The sequence below is a fragment of the Stomoxys calcitrans genome, chromosome 3 (assembly GCF_963082655.1).
Source record: "Stomoxys calcitrans chromosome 3, idStoCalc2.1, whole genome shotgun sequence".
Taxonomy (NCBI): Eukaryota; Metazoa; Arthropoda; class Insecta; order Diptera; family Muscidae; genus Stomoxys; species Stomoxys calcitrans.
Window position 1 is genome coordinate 177,021,853 of NC_081554.1, and position 17,926 is coordinate 177,039,778.

General features: G+C 41.2%; 1 protein-coding gene across 4 annotated transcripts in view; it reads right to left on the reverse strand.

The window, feature by feature from the left end:
- The window catches only part of LOC106092631 (transcription factor HNF-4 homolog), a 139,937-nt gene that overhangs the window by 121,960 nt on the left and 51 nt on the right, over positions 1-17,926 (reverse strand). The window contains exons 1-2 of one of the 4 annotated variants that reach the window (XM_059364523.1): positions 17,839-17,903; positions 9,138-9,883 (exon numbers count right to left, since the gene is read on the reverse strand). The gene's annotated coding sequence lies outside the window, so the exon portion shown is untranslated. Of the gene's footprint in view, positions 1-9,137; positions 9,884-14,250; positions 14,681-17,838; positions 17,904-17,926 lie in introns of those variants that run through there. The other 3 variants (XM_059364522.1, XM_059364521.1, XM_059364524.1) reach the window with 3 other exon arrangements.

Here is a 17,926-nt window from a genome sequence, read left to right on the forward strand (position 1 = left end):
ACCATAGTGTTTGGGTGCTTACGATTTTTGTACCCTATATCACTACTGAGATACAGGGTATTATAACTTAGTGCAGTTGTTTGGAACACCCAAAAGGAAGAGAGTTAGACCCATTGATAAGGATACCGATTGACTTAGAATCACTTTCTGATTCGATTTAGCTATGTCCGCCTGCATGTCTGTCCGTCCGTCTGTCTATACATGTAAGGTCAGGTTTAATTGTTTTCAATGCCACTCCCCTAAGTTGGTTCATGTCTGATATTGTGTCTCCACCTAAGTACCGGTATCTATTGGACGCGAAAGCCGGGCAATGACAAAGGAAATGCTCCAACGTCTCATCATCTTCCCCGCATGCCCTACACATGCTATCACTTGCCGCACCGATTTTACATAAGTGAACTCGTAGTCCTATGTGTCCCGTAATGATACAAATAGCTATACTAGACCTCCTTCTTGCTTCCTTTCAGTAATAGCCTCGTCTTCTCACGATCTGGATCCCCCCATAGGATTTTCGCCGTCCTACCGACCGTTTGGCTGTTCCACAATGTTGCATGCGCATTCGTCGCCCACTCCCTTAACTCGGACTGCGTCGACCCGAAAGGCTTCGGGTTAACCAAGTTTATTGACGGCAGTCCTCTGGCCTTCACCGCCAAATAGCCTACCCTTTCATTTTCCCTTACTCCGTTATGGCCCGGCACCCAAACGATGCGGATTTTCCCATCCTCAGAGAAGGCGTATCTCTTTTCCCATCCTCAGAGAAGGCGTATCTCCTTCTTACACTGCAAGACTGTTTGTGACCTTACCGTCCTGGTTGTTATGGCCCGGCACCGGCAAACGATGCGGATTTTGCCATCCTCAGAGAAGGCGTCAATCTCCTTCTTACACTGTAAGACTGTTCGTGACTTTACCGTCCTGGTTGTTATGGCCCGGCACCGGCAAACGATGCGGATTTTACCATCCTCAGAGAAGGCGTTAATCTCCTTCTTACACTGCAAGACTGTTTGTGACCTTACCGTCCTGGTTGTTATGGCCCGGCACCCAAACGATGCGGATTTTCCCATCCTCAGAGAAGGCGTTCATCTCCTTCTTAAACTGCAAGACTGTTCGTGACCTTAGCGTCCTGGTTGCTATTGCCCTTATGGCAATTTTACTGTCGGTAAAGATGTTCAGACTCGACGTCCTCGCGTTAGCACCACACCACTTCACGTATTCCGTGACTGCCCGGATCTCCGCCTGCAGTACCGTATTATGGTCAGGCAGTCTAAAACAGGTCCCTGGGTTTTCAATGTAAACCCCCAGGCCCACTCTGTCCTCTAGCTTGGATCCATCCGTGTAACATGATCTTCCAGATGCCAATACTAGGGTTCCGTCAATCCAAGACTGTGCCGATGGCAGCAGTGCGTCGCACTCGACTTCAAGGTTCATCTCAGGTATCCGACCGGAAACCTCTCCACCTCCTTCCAGGTTTCCTATCATCGCCTCGATTATACCGCCTTTAAAGACTCACTGGGACAATTTTTAAATTCATTGTGATGTGATCGAAACCACGACCCCTGTACTGGCAATCCAAGCACGCTATCAACTCGGCTACCGGAAGCCCAACAGAAGAAGGAAATTGCCTTCTAGCTCCTACCGTTGAACCATCCATCGCTTTAAAAAGCCCAACAACTTGCGAACCTTCAGTTCTGCTAAATCAGACAGGTTCTCAAAGAAATAAGAACCTCAAGTGTAACTCCTTCTGACTGCCAGTGCGGTACACACACACAGAAGCTGTTCTACAGTCTCTTCTTCTTCGATGTCATCACAGCTTCTGCAAAAGTCGTGACTGGCAACCTTCAGTCTGTCAGCATGTTTTTCGATTAGACAATGACCTGTCATGACGCACACAATGACTGAAACGTCTGTCCTAGCCAATGACAGCAAAGCGCTAGACTTCTTCAAGTTTAGATTAGGCCACATAGTTTTGGAATGCTCACCGCTTCCTCTCTGTGAACATCATTTATACGTTGTCTTTCCGGCCTGGTCTTGAAAACTTATCTTACATGTCGCTAGAGGCAAATCCACAGACTGCCTTCTAGGACACAGAAGCTGTTCTATATTCTCTTCTTCTTCAATGACCTCACAGCTTCTGCAAAAGTCGTGACTGGCAACCTTCAGTATATCAGCATGTTTTCCGATTAGACAGTGACCTGTCATGACGGACACAATGACTGAGGCGCCTGTTATAGCCAGTGACAGAAAAGCGGTAGACTTCTTCAAGTCTAGATTAGGCCACATAGTTTTGGAATGCTCACCGCCCCCTCTCTGTGAACATCATTTATACGTTGTCCTTCCGGCCTGGTCTTGAAAACGTATCTCTCATGTCGCTAGAGGCAAATCCACAGACTGCCTTCTAGGACACAGAAGGTGTTCTATAGTCTCTTCTTCTTCGATGTCATCACAGCTTCTGCAAAAGTCGTTGCTGGCAACCTTCAGTCTGTCATCATGTTTTCCGATTAGACAGTGACCTGTCATGACGGACACAATGACTGAGACGTCTGTTCTAGTCAATGACAGCAAAGCGGTAGACCTCTTCAAGTCTAGATTAGGCCACATAGTTTTGGAATGCTCACAGTCCCCTCTTTATGACCATCTATCATTCGTTGTCCTTCGGGCTTGGTCTTGAAAACTTAGCTTACATGTCGCTAGAGGCATACCCACAGATTCCAGATTCCTGGAATGTGTCAGATTGTTGCCAGTCTCGCAAGCTCGTCCGCTTTACAATTCGCTGGAATATCTCTGTGGCCCGGCACTCAGAAAAGGTGAATTTTGAACTGTTCAGCCATTTTGTAGAGAGATTTGGGACAGTCGAGGGCGGTTTTTGTGTTCAGAAATACGTTCTTCAGGGATTTAATGTATGCCTGGCTGTCTGAGAAGAAATGTATGCCAATCGTGGTTACGGCATTAAATCTTAGCCATTCCACCACTTTATTAATAGCAAGAATCTCTGCTTGATACACACTGCAGTAGTCGGGTAACCTTTTGCGATAGGACCAGTTCTAGATCCCAAAGCACACCTGGTCGTCTTGTCTGGAACCATACGTATAGAAGTCTATGAAATTTCTATTACAAGGTATATCGAAGTTGTAATCGGTTCTATCAGGAATAGAGGTACAGTACTTTTTATTACAAACCGACTCAGGTAGAGTGTAACCGACACTGCCTGGAACATCGGACATTGTGTCAAGGATAACACAGTAGCCGCCACATGACCAAAGAGATATCTCCCTTAGCCCCCAATTTGTCTAGCCAATTTGTCTGTCCTGGCGCATAAGATGTAGCATTAAATTCAGTGCATCGGATGGTGTCGTCCTCAGTGCAGTTGTAATGCACAAACAAGCCATCCTTTGGATCCGTTAGACTATTGAACAGTAAGTGGACTTTTGAAGCACCGTCCACCAGACCACAACACCATATAGCAATATAGGTCTGACAACTGCAGTATATACCCAATGCATGACACGCGGTTTAAATCCCCAACTTTTGCCTATGGCTCTCTTGCAGGGGTAGAGGGCAAGAATTGCCTTTTTTGACCAAAGAGAAATCTTCCTTAGCCCCACGGCAGTGGTCGCAGCAATTTGTCTAGCCACAATGTCCAGAGGTTTTAGATGTAGCATTAAATTCAGTGCATCACATGGTGTCGTTCTTAGTGCAGTTGTAATGCACAAACAAGCCATCCTTTGGATCCGTTAGACTATTGAACAGTAAGTGGACTTTTGAAGCACCGTCCACCAGACCACAACACCATATAGCATTATAGGTCTGACAACTGCAGTATATAACCAATGCATGACACGCGGTTAAAACACCCAACTTTTGCCTATGGCTCTCTTGCAGGGGTAGAGGGCAAGAATTGCCTTTCTTGACCAAAGAGAAATCTCCCCTAGACCCACAATATCTAGAGGCTTTAGATATAGCATGAAATTCATGGTGCATCAGATAGTGTCGTCTTCAGTGCAATTATGATGCACAAACAAGCCATCCTTTGGATCCGCTTGACTATTGAACAGTAAGTGGACTTTTGAAGCGCTGTCCACCAGACCACAATACCATATAGCATTATAGGTCTGACAACTGCAGTATACAACCAATGCATGACACGCGGTTTAAACCCCCAATTTTTGCCCACGGCTGTCTTGCAGGGGTAGAGGGCAAGAGTTGCCTTTCTTGCCATTTCCAAAATTTTGGATTTGAAGTTCAATTTCCCATCCAGCAAAAATCCAGGTATTTTGGGCTTTCTCTTTCTCAAGGCGGCAGGAGTAGGTAACTTGTATCTACTGCTGAAAAGAACTGATTCTGTCTTGAACAGATTTACACCCAGACTACTTCGCTGTTGCACGCTGTTGCAGAGCTTCCTGAAGTACATCTATAAGAGTGCTGGAAAACTTTCCCTTAACCGCAATAGGCATACAGGACCACTTTTACACCTTTTTCTTCCAAAGACAAAAATATATTATTAATGGCTATATTCCAAAGTTGAGGAGACAGTACACCTCTTGGAGGTGTTCCTCTGCTGACCCATCTTTTTAGATCCACAGATCCCAAGTCTGCCTTAAGCCATATTTTAGTAAGAAAGTTATTAAAAAAACTTTCTTACGGTAAAGTTGATGCTTTGAAACTCCAACTCCTTCATGATTGACGTCGGTTTTACGTTATTGAAAGCACCTTCAATGTCAAGAAATGCTACCGTTGTATATTCCTAGCCGATTGGGTCGTGAAGGGCTGTTTCAAGTGGACTTGCCCTTACGATTACGACGATCTCCAGGGATCTTTGTCCTTAGATATGTTTCTATCAACCTCTCAATGGTCTTCAGCATAAAGGATGACAAACTAATAGGACGAAAATCTGTCGCCTTCATGTGGTACGGTTTTCCTTCTTTCGGAATGAAAATGACCTTCGTGTTCCTCCATCCCACAGGTATAAATGACATGCTGATACAAGGGGAATATATCTCCCTGAGCCAAGGAACCAGTCTATCAGACACAGCTTGAAATTCAACCGGTGATACATCACCAGGGCCTGGGAGTCGAAACTTCTTATCGCCCAAAGGATTTTCGGCTTAGACACAATTGCCCCAATAACCTCCAACGAGTGCATACCAGTGTAATCCTGATGTTCACACCAGGGTTTGAACCAAGGCGTTCGGCATCATAACCCGACATGCTAAGCCACGACATCAAACAATACCTTGCAAAGTGAAGCTCCCTAGCCGATATACGTATACTTTCAAAAGGAGGTACCAGTTTATGCACAGAATGAAGGCGATGGAGGAAGCGAGACCTATACACAACAACATGGATTACTCTAGAGAGACAAGAAGACCCTTCCAAAATAAACTCCGTCCATCGGTGGGCAATCTAGCAACATGGGCTCTAATAGGTTTTGATTCAATCCTTGTTTCTAGGATCACTCTGCTAGAGGGCCATTGCATTTCGTCCTCTATAAGCCAATAAGACCCCGAGTTTCTAGATCGAACGGGTTATCGGAGTTTGAAACATTACCCCAGTCTTTCGGTCTATACGACAGCTATATCCAAATTTAGTTAAATCTCGGCACATATAACGAGGGCTCTAACTTGTGCCACTGTTCAAGATTTTAACGACTTCAGATATTGAAGGCGCCATTTGTAGGCAGAAGACCTTAAATTAGCAGATCAATCGACATGGCAGCTAGATTGAAAAGTGATCAAACTTAAATCATGCTCGACACGGATGTCAAGGATTCTTGTAGAACTCACCAACTCCAAAATTTTAGTCAAGTCGAATAATAAATGCATTGTTGATATTGTTGTTGTAGCCACATTTGCAGATGGAAATGGCGATCCTCGTCAAGCTCCTATAGGTGAGCAAACTCTTTCCGGTGGATATGACCGATAGCCGCGGGAACATGATGGCCATTGGTTATTTAAGGGCGCCATTAACTCGCCTTTTCATATCGAGCATCATAGCCATTCAGTATATAAGCAAGAGCCGGTGCCACCTGACCTCCTCGTCAAGGTCTGATAGGTGAGCAAGCTCTTCCGGTGGATACGACCGGATGGAACATGATGGCCATTGGTTATTTAAGGGCGCCAATAACTCGCCTTTTCATATTGAGCATCATAGCCATTCAGTATATAAGCAAGAGCCGGTGCCACCTGACCTCTTACTGAGACTCTCTATACCGCTGGTTGTCCGCGACTGCAGTTACAGCTGCTCCGTATGGAGCATTCCATTATCTGCAGCATGTGGACACATCCGGTTACTCCCAGCTAAGCTTGTCACACAAATTGGAGCTCAAAGTTCTAGCCTGTGTGGTGCTCATAGTTATCCCGTGCTGGGCTAATAAATGTGCCTTTTATGAACTCAAACTCCGAAATCGGGTGATAGTTCTATATGACAGCATTTTCCAAATGTGGTCAAATCTGAACCATACTTGGCACCCATATCTAGGGGTCCAGCTCTACTCACTGTTTTAAATGTCAGCGAAATGGGATAATAATTATGCCTTACAAAGGCCCAAGATCCAAAATCAGGAGATTGGTCTATATGGCAGCTATATCCAAAAATGGTCAAGTCTGAACCAAACTCGAGATGAATGTCTAGGAGTCTTGCAGAACTCACAGGTCCAAATTTCAGCGAAATCAGATAATAAAAGCGTCTTGAATAGACTTAAGAACTTAAATGGAAAATCGGTCTATATGGCAGATGTATAGGAATATAGACCAACTGAACTTGATATGGATATCGAGAGCCCTCATACAACTCACTGTTCCATATTTCATGGATATCGCACCGCCAAAAGTCTCTTATAAGATTAAGAAGTCAAAAAGAGATATGGGTTATATTCCGGCTTTGTCCAAATAACTCGACAAGGCTGTGATGATGTCAAATACTACTCTCTGTTCTGAATTTCAACCAAATCGGGTTAGGAATGCGCCATTTATGGGCATAAAACCTTATATCGGGAAATCGGTCTATATGGCAGCTATATTTAAATCTGCTCTGATTTAAACTAACCACAGCTAGGATCTCGAGGGGTCAAACATAAGTCATTGTTCCAAATTTCATCGAAGTCGGATCAAAATAAGTCCTTTATTAGATTAAAAGTCATATCGGGCTATCGGCCTGTGTGGCCAAATATGGACCGATGAGAAGCATATTCGGCAAAGATGTGTGGATAGCTAATACAAACCTATGCTCCAATCGTTGAAAATTCGGTCAGAAGAAGTCTGTACGAAAGTCGGAAAATTCATCCGAATTCGGATCCGAAGTCTATTCGAATTCTCAACGAAAAATATATGGAGTGGTTGACACGACTTCGGAACGAAATGTTGGAACAAAATCTGATGTTTCGCCAAATGTTTCTGAAAGAATGCTTACAGAATTCTGAACCAAATTTGTGGGAAATTCTGAATGGATTGTAAAGTTGTCCCTAAGACTTCTGACCGAATTCTGATGTTGAGTCTTAATGAATACGGATAGGTTTTCCGACTTGCCTTATCGATTTCTGACGGGATTATGGAAAACAAGTAAGAGCGTACTAAGTTCGGCCGGGCCGAATCTTATATACCCTCCACCATGGCCGCATCTGTCGAGTTCTTTGCGCACTATCTGTTTTTAGCCAAACAAAGTATAATGAATAAGGACGGTGGAGCAGCTATAGTCCGATTCAGGGTTCAAAAAGTCAAGATCCCAGATCGGTTTATATGGGAGCTGTATCAAGCTATAGATCGATTTTGACCATATTGCACACGTATGTTAAAGGCCATGGAAGGAGCCGTTGTACAAAATTTGTGCCGAATCGGATGAGAATTGTGCCCTCTAGAGTCTCAAGAAGTCAAGACCCAAGATCGGTTTATATGGCAGCAATATCAGGTTATAGACCGATTTGAACCATAATCAGCACAGTTGTTGGAAGTAATATCAAAACACTATGTGCAAATTTGCAGTCAAATCGGCCGAGAATTGCGCCCTCTATAGGCTCAAGAAATCAAGCGCTAGATCGGTTTATATGGCAGCAATATCAGGTTATAGACCGATTTGAACCATACTCAGCACAGTTGTTGGTAGTGACATCAAAACACTATGTGGGAAATTTCAGTCAAATGGGACTAGAATTGAGCACTCTAGAGGCTCAAGAAGTCAAGACCCAAGATCGGTTTGTATGGCAGCTATATCAAAACATGGACCGATTTGGCCCATTTACAATCCCAACCGACCTACACTAATAAGAAGTATTTGTGCAAAATTTCAAGCGGCTAGATCTACTCCTTCAAAAGTTTGCATGCTTTTGACATACAGACGGACGGACATGGCTAAATCGACTTAAAATGTCACGGTCTTAGACGCATATTTCGATGTGTTACAAACAGAATGACGAAATTAGTATACCTCCATCCTATGGTGGAGGGTATAAAAAGTTGTCGAAAAGCCTTACACAACTTAGTGTCCCAAAATTTTGGAGAAATCGGATAATAAATGCGCCTTTAATGGGACCAAGACTTTAAATCGGGAGATCGGTCTATATGGCAGCTATATACATATCTGGACCGATCTGGGCCAATTTGATTAAGAACTTCAATTGGGCAAACACAACTCACTATCCCAAATTTTAGCTAAATCGGACAAAAAAACCATACGAAAAGACGGTCAAACTTCGTTCAGAATTCTTACAAAACTGTCGGAGCAAAAATTCTCTCAGAATGCCGAATTTCGAATTTTAGCGTAATCGGGCACTAAATGCCCATAATATTGCCTCAAGATCTTAGATGGGTCTATATGACAGCTATATACAAATAAAACCTGATATTGACCATACTGCTAAGGGCTCAGACACAAATCATTGTTCCAAATTTCAGAGAAATCGAATAATTAAAGCTTTTTGATAATATTATCCACAAATTCTGGATATTTACTAATTTATAAAAAAAAAATAATATTTTTTTTTATATTTTTTTGTTTCATTTTTCACACAGCTTTGAAAATGCTGTACAATTTCAAATATTCGTATGTTTTTCATGATCAACACTCACTCTTCTAATCAAAGTTGACAGTTTTAAGGGGGGGTTAAAGAGAAGAGAGAATCACTATCTTTAGCGAGTCATTTGTTTACTTACTTTGTTTCTATTGTAGTTGTTGTTGCTGTTGTTCTTATTCTTCTGCAGAATATATCATAACAGATTGCACTCTCGCTTTATTGGTCTTTGGTGTGGGGTGGCTGTGGTTAATTTGGCCTCCACAGGGAATTAAATAAAATCTATCCTACTATGCTGGTGTTGAAGTCAATCAAAAACCAAAGCAGTGTGTGTGTGTGAGTGTGTTCATTTATGTGCTCTTCACTTGTTGTTATTTTCTTTATTATGAAAATTATAGAGGGTATGGTGTAAAAAGATGACAGTTTTGTTTCTATGTTGGAGGGTTTATTTGCTTTATTGTTGTTCTTGTGTTATGGTTATGTCGTGAATAACTCTTCTGTTGTTGTAGTTGTTGTTTTTTCAAACTTTGTTGAGTCAAATATTTGTAGAATAAAGGCAGCTAGCAAAGAAAAATGTTTATCATTTTCACTAGGGGCTTTGTTGTTGTTGTTATTGCTGCTCTGGCGTTATTGCTTTTTGTTTGATTATGCAGGTATTTGTTTTTTGTCTTTGTTTTATATTATTTTATTTTTCTCATATTCTTCTTATGGATTTTATTTATTTTGTTTTTCTTTATGTTTCATTTCTTCTCTTATAGCTTTATTTTGCCTTTCTTTTTTTTTCATTTCCTTTTTTTTATTAATTTTGATTTCACCGCACCGCACCGACTCGGACTTTCCTACGACAATTCACTCTCACTTCACTGACCAACGGTACCGTCACTGATTCTATATAAGATAATAATAAAAATCATCAAACATTGAGGCTTTACTTGCTCTCACATTCTGCCATCGTACACTATTTATTTATTTAATATACTGTATTCACAAATATGCATGGAGGAGAGCATTCATCGTTACATTTGAATGAATGAATATCTTGTTTTTCTTTTTTTTATTGGGGGGATTGTTTGTCTCCACGAGCTTTGTTTGTTTGTTGGATATTTAAAAGAACAACTCTGATCTTGCACTAAGTGTTTGTGGGCTTTTGATGTGGTTTGGCGAGACTAGATGAAAAACGCAAATTAAACTCTTTCTCTAACTCTCTCGCCCGCTCATTATTGTGCTCTCTCTCTCTTAAACGAAAGCAAAGTAACGATTGCGGCATAGTGCCACCAAACAACTCATTCGGCAAAAACAAAACACATACTCCATACCCAACGCCAACACCAAATAACAGTGTTGTCAATATGCGGTTTCTGAGAAGGAAATATAAAAAACGATAAGTTCGGCCCCTCTTAAACAAGTGAACTTAATTTATGTAAAATATTTTAAAGAGAATAGTCAATGAATAGGCTTATTTGGGGTCAAGAAATAATAGGGGTGTTTTATTTACCAATTAAGCGGATTTTCTCGCTGAGTTTGTATAGAGAAAAATGCTATACCCGATAAGCTAAGAGGCTAATCTTATCGCCGCTTAATTAAACACTTGATGCCATCATTTAATTTGAATGACAAAACTGAAAGAGGAATAACGCAACATATTTATTCAAAGTTCTGGAATGGCGAAATTGCTTAAGATTTTAATAAAATCACATTTATAAACCCCGAGAAACATTTTTTTTTTTGAAATTAAAATGACTTATTTTGTTTGTTTTATTGATAATTGATTATTTCTGATATATGTCAGTGCTGCTAACGTTAGCGAATCCGCTAGACTGGTGAATAAGACAATCCAAATATTGGGGATCCCTTGATATGAGGTCTATGGCCTTTAGGAATTATAATCGTTTGTCACATATTCAGTTGTAGCCCAATTTGGCAAATTTTCAAGCTAGAGTTTTAAAAAGTTACATCGTGGAAATTAGGGACAATTTGATTGCGATTTGAGGAACATAAACCAACGTTATGTACCAAACCTCATCCTAATCAAGTAAAGGCAGGGGCTTCGTGGATATCAAGGCGTCTAATGGGAGCGGCCTACAACAATAAGCAGTATCCTTGCTATACTTTAGTCGTCTTACTTTATCCGAGAGAAAGATATTTCGCAAACGGCGTGACGGACACAGCTAGATCGATTTCAAAAGTCCGAACAATAAAAAAAGTCTACAACGGCAATGGTAAGAAAAATTAAAGATTTGACATGACAACAAGACTTCGATTTGACCAAAGCTCATCGTTAAGCCTATTACCTATTCTCCAGTGCAGATCAACAGCTCAGTTCACAAAGACAATGGTCTATAAAAGGTATAAAAGAGATGAGGATGTGAGTTCACTACAGAATGTATGGTGGAGGTTTTTGGCAAAACACTGCGAAACTTTCAAAGAAAATGTTATTCGGCTTCCATGTAGTAGTAACGAAAGACCGAGTCTAGATCTTTACAGGACCATAACCCTCCAAAAAAATCTTTTGTTGGGCGACAATACCAATGCAACTCCTGAGTATGGGGGAATAGATAGTCTTCAGTTGTGGCTATCAAAAAAGCAAACGAGTTATCTCGGATAAGGATCGCTAAAAGAGGTAAGGAGTCACGTTTTTTTGCAAGGTCTTTTTGACTTATTTTGCCTTTGAGTGGGGCTTCTTAGTTCTCTCCACGACCATATTCGTATTCCGAAATAGCTGTGACTTTACTTTTATACCGACAATCTTTTATGAAGATTCCGCATTCGCTCCGCGAAATGGTGAAAGAAAAAATATTCCCGCTTTCAGCTTGTGGAAAGACCGAGTCAAAATCCTCAAATTGAAGTTTTCAAGAAGAATCTTTCAATGGGTGACAAAGTCAGAACTACCAGTGAGAAAGGGAGTCCAGTAAGTTTTCCGTGGTGTCAATAGGACGACATAGCCATGTCCGATGGTAATCGCTGAAAGAAGTAAGAAGCTAATCACTTATACCAAGGTCTTTTAGCTCCTTTGCCATAACAGGTTGACTCCTTAACTCTCTTCTCGTCTTGCGAGATGGGTGTGGATTAACTTTGGTAGCCATAGTAGTCTATGTTTCCGCATACCTCCTTTAAAGTAGTTCTGCTTGATATTTGGACTATGAGCCAGTTCTGGAGCTGGTGCTTGGAAGATAAGAATGGCATTGCAAAGTATGCAAAGGCAACTGTAAGGGAAGTATGGTAAAAATACTGGGAAAGCAAAAACAAGGATCTTGTCCCATGAGGATCAGATTGCTGTGAATCTTTCAAAGACAAAAAGTCCGCAGACAGGTGTTTTATAAGAACAAAACCCAAGGGAGGCGAAGGTAAAAGACTAGTTCTATACAGTGAGATGAATAGAAAGGGATTTTTTTCGGGATTGAATTGAGGCTCTTTCTCTCTTATTACCACAAAGGTCCTACAACGGGTAATCACCGAACCAAAACGCCAATCTTCAAGAAACCAATATGAATGTCAAAAGCACTTACGCATTTGTAAAGGCAAAACATGAACGACGGAAACTGGGAGGACGAAGAGATCCTGATCTTTATAGATGTGGTCGGGAATGTTAATGTTGACCTACTTCGATGGCTAACATCGAGCCTTACGGATGTATATATGTTATGTACCCGCCAGGTAGAGGTCTGCGCCATGACACATAATGTCATTTATACTGCGGGACATGTACAGGTCTTTCACGGAGAAGTTTGTGACATGGCCACTATCGCAATCTAAGCTCTGATAAGGAATATACCTTCGCCCTAAAAATTGAAGCTCTTAGGCAGTCGCAGCGCTCAAGACCATGAGTTATAAGATGGTGAGCATTTTTGGTATTGGTAAAGTTGCAAATGTACTTCAGGGGTCTCCCAAATACATCGAAAGAACAAATCAATTTGGAGGGGGACTCTTTAAGAAGAACTGCCATCATAGGCCTAGTTGAAGTCGTTTTCTTACCCATAATTCAGAAATTCTGAAAAGTTTATGACATCCGATAGAAGTGGGCTTTCCAAATATGTACTTTTATGTGTCTGAGGACACTTGTCTCCTCGCATCACTTTTACCTTCCATTTGAGTTCTAAAGGGTGATTTTTTTGAGGTTAGGATTTTCATGCATTAGTATTTGACAGATCACGTGGGATTTCAGACATGGTGTCAAAGAGAAAGATGCTCAGTATGCTTTGACATTTCATCATGAATAGACTTACTAACGAGCAACGCTTGCAAATCATTGAATTTTATTACCAAAATCAGTGTTCGGTTCGAAATGTGTTCATTCACCGTAACGTTGCGTCCAACAGCATCTTTGAAAAAATACGGTCCAATGATTCCACCAGCGTACAAACCACACCAAACAGTGCATTTTTCGGGATGCATGGGCAGTTCTTGAACGGCTTCTGGTTGCTCTTCACTCCAAATGCGGCAATTTTGCTTATTTACGTAGCCATTCAACCAGAAATGAGCCTCATCGCTGAACGGTGAATGAACACATTTCGAACCGAACACTGATTTTGGTAATAAAATTCAATGATTTGCAAGCGTTGCTCGTTAGTAAGTCTATTCATGATGAAATGTCAAAGCATACTGAGCATCTTTCTCTTTGACACCATGTCTGAAATCCCACGTGATCTGTCAAATACTAATGCATGAAAATCCTAACCTCAAAAAAATCACCCTTTATATTGTCCCAACCGTTACACAAAGATTTTGGCCATTCCGCCCAATAGAATCGAAAATGTGCGCGTTTTTGAGACTCTATGTTGGCATCACTGCCAGCAATGCTCGTGTGTTTGGCATATGACGACGATATTGAGAATGGTATGTGTTATTGTGTGAGGCCACTGATGTTACGTAGCTACGGAGAGCTTTTGTTGCTGTTTTCCACACTGAAGACATTGTTGCTCTCACACTTGCTCGTTTGCTTGCTTGCCTTTCTCTTGCTATTTTTATTGGCTTGTGGGCTGTTGTTGTTATTGCTGTTGACGTTGATATAGTTAAATGTATGTGATTTGATTTATAACAATTTTTTAATCAAAATTATTAATGAATATTCCTTGTAGTTGGCAAAGTTTTCTTATAAACGAGGCATTTTTCAGTTTTTTGCAACTGGGAAAGGAAGAGTAATAGATGGTAGTGGGGGATTTAGTTTGGGATAGGACAAGCATGTTCTGAATGTTTTTGTTTTTCACTTTCATTTCAAATGTTGAGGTACGTATGGATTGACTAATGAAAGAACGTACATACGAACAAATGGACAGACGGCTAACATTCATTGAATGCAACGGAATTGTACGAAAAATTATTTGCTCGCTTATTCGACTCATGCTACGACGACTGCCTGTTGTGCATGGCTCACGCTCAACAACACAGTTGAGTGAACTCTGAATAGTCATCATCGTCACCACTGTTAAATTGTTGATGGTGCTGTTGTTGCATTTTTGTGTTATGGCGTTATGTATTGTTGTTCTCTTTTTTGTTGGGTGTTGAAGCTAACACTTGGTTTGCAACAACAACGTAGATGCGACGGCGTTACTCAATGGGTTTTATAATTTTCTTTATTGCTTTTTATTATTTTTTTTCTTTCATATCTCTTTTAGTGGCATGTTTTTGTAGCAAAAGAACTATCAACCGAAAATTCGCGTAACCGTAAGACACCACGGCAAATGAAAAAAAGAAAACTCACACAACACGACATTTACCGCTGTCAACGAAAACTGACTTTTGCTTGCTCTACTCGATTTACATATCCATAGACAGAAGGCGCACGGACGGACGGACATGAGGACAAAGAGCCACTAAAATGGGCAAAGAAAAAGACTCTTAAAATTTTCTATCTGCCGCCCATTTCTTGCTCGCTCGTTAGCTCTCTCACTCTCTTTTTCTTGCAAATTGATTTTGTCCTCGATGAGTTCGGTTGTGAGCCATGTTAAACAGTGTTGCCATATGCCATGAATGTTTGCGATCAACATTTTGGGGGAAAATAAAACGAAACCCTTTAGAAAGCAGTAGAAGAAGAAACTATAAATCAAATAATTTTCAAGTCAGGAGATACTTTAAATTGTTCCCAGGCCGTCATATGCTCTACATGCTGCATGAAAAGTAAGAAATCAAACTACGAAGGGTAAGATAAATAACTCGGAGAACTAGCAACAATTGCGATAGCTCTTCGCTTTTCATTGTAATGAAATACATAGTTAACCACCATCTATTGATATATTATGGGTATAAGTTCTATATGATGACCTTCTCGACAGACTCTTTAAATTCAGACTGAGCGAGGCACTCTATTTCGTTGGAGATCTATCTGCAAGACAAGACAGAGTCTGAATAGGAAAATCCACATTCAAGGCTTCTAAGAATGAAGAAGATATAGTGCTAGTACAGCAAAAGATAAGAATCACCTTAGCAGACCTTTTGTTCTCCTTGCCAGCCTCACTCCTGTCTTGAGTAAAAGCTGGAAAAAGATTTTAACGGCCCGGGATACCTTACGAGGATTATTTGACCCTATAATCAGCGCCTTGTAGCTTTTATTTGCAAAGGCCCAAGAAAGGCTGTAGTCCCATCAGGGATACTACAGCGATCCATACAGACCTATTGAGTGAAAATGTTATGAAGAAGTCTTCTTTTTTAAGGACTATGAAGATGACATTTCAGAATTAATTCAAGCGAGACGTAAACGTGAATTGTGATACCTGCGGTCCAAGAAAGTCACAGTTTATATATGATTTTCATAGTAAACGGGAGATCTGATGATTATTCTGAAGTTCCCCCAGATAGCAAGTGTTCAGCCGATCGCCATCAAAGGCGAAGTATATGCCTCCGCCAATTGGGAAATACACGCGTAGTTCATGAATACTCACGATCTTGTGGATTATTTTACCCATCACCATAGAATGCGAGTATACTTATCTAAAAAGTATATATATTCTTAATCGTCTTGACATTCTGTGTCGATCTAGCCATGTACGTCCGTCCGTCTGCTAAAATCGCTGAAGCGTTCGAACGGATAAACATCAACTTGAAATGTAGCTCTCATAATTTTTGTTGAGTAGGTCGTTGGGGGTTGCAAATGGGCCATGGTTGGGTTAGGTTTAAGTGGCAGTCTGCCACCATACTCACTTAGACGTTTTCGACCACAGGAGCAGAATAAAAGACGTCTGTTCTAGCCAGTGACAGCAATGCGGTAGACCTCTTCCAGTCTATATTAGATTAGACCATACCGCTTCAGATTTGGATACAGCTGTCGTATAAAGCGATTTCCCGATCCGATTTCTTGAGCCCCTAGAAGCAGCAATTGCTGTCCGATTTCGTTGAAATTTCGCACGGAGTGTTTTTTATGACTACCAAAAACTGTGCTAAATCTATAACGGTCTATAACCGGTTATAGCTTCCACATGAACCGATTTTCAAATTTGACATTATAAGCCTTTGAAAGCTGCAATTATGGTCCGATTTGCTAAAATTTTGAATGAAATGTTTTGTTATGACTTTTAATAACCGTGATAAGTGCAGTTCTATACCCCATATGAATGGATCACTCGATCTGACATCTTGAACCCCACAATTAGGCCAGGCCGAACCTAAGACATTTTTGCAAATGCAAATTTTGCCCATGAACTTTCCACTAAGGAGCAGCGGCAAACTTCTCACATATCAATGAGTGCAGTCCGAATCAAGTCTAAGCTCAATGATAAGGGGCCTCCTTTTTATAGCCGAGTCCGAACGGCGTACCGCAGTGCGATACCTCTATGGAGAGAAGTTACATGGCATAGTACCTCACAAATGTCGCCAGTATTAGGAGGGTAAAACCACCGCTGAAAATTTTTCTGATGGGTCTCGCCAGGGTTCGAACACAGGCGTTTAGCGTCATAGGCGGATATGCTTACCTCTGCGCTACGGTAGCCTCCACCTACTACTAAACGACAATTGAGGCATTTGCATACATCAGTAGCAGCAGACCAAAGCTCGAATCGAACAAACCACCTGGACTGGTTGTTGTAACAACAATAGCATGTGGAAGTGGCGATCCTCGTCAGCGCCCGGCCTCTCACTAAGACGCTCCGCTCGATACCGCTTAGTATCCGCGTCTGCCCTTGCAGCTACTCCGTATGGAACATTCCGCTATCCGCAACCTGTGGACGTGCCCGGTAGATGCAGCTAATCTTCTCTTAACAGCAATGAACACAACATAGATCGGACCTCAATGTTCCAGCCTGCGTGGTGCTCACAGCTATCCCGCGCCGGCACCTAGACAGGTCATCTCATTTAACTCAACTTCCGAAGCATATTGTTAGTGGTAATCGACCACATGTGGCTTATAATTCCATAATTAACAAATAAATGCTTCGTCTCAGTTGACACGCTTAATTTTTGATCGTGTTTTCCTTAAATTTTTATTCAGCCGGTTAAATAACACCTTTCAAAAATATGGCAACACTGCAGTTGTGTTTTTCACTTATGACGGTGGAGCCAGAGAGCCCCCACCACCAATTGAATACCGTACGATTTTTTATTCTTGGCAAACAAGCTGTTGTTGTTATTTGTAGTTCCTTTCCTTTATTTTGATTCGATTTTTTCGGTTACGTTATAATGGGTTGTTTGATTAGTAGCCTAACTGGCCTGCTCAATTCTTAAAGATTGCGTAAACTAATTTCACTTATTACAGACTAGGAAGAGATAGCCAACAATGGGATATAAAAATATTATTTTGTTATTGTTCAAATGATTACGCGTCACAAAGGCTTTTCTCAGGGCGATGATCACTTGCAAATGCAAAAACAAAAAAAAACACAACAAACAGCGCAAAACAAAAGCAACAACAGGCGTACATGTTATCATCATTTCGTCAAAGACTATGAACTACGACCACCACCAGTACCACTACCATCACCCATTAGCATCGGCAAAACATTCCGC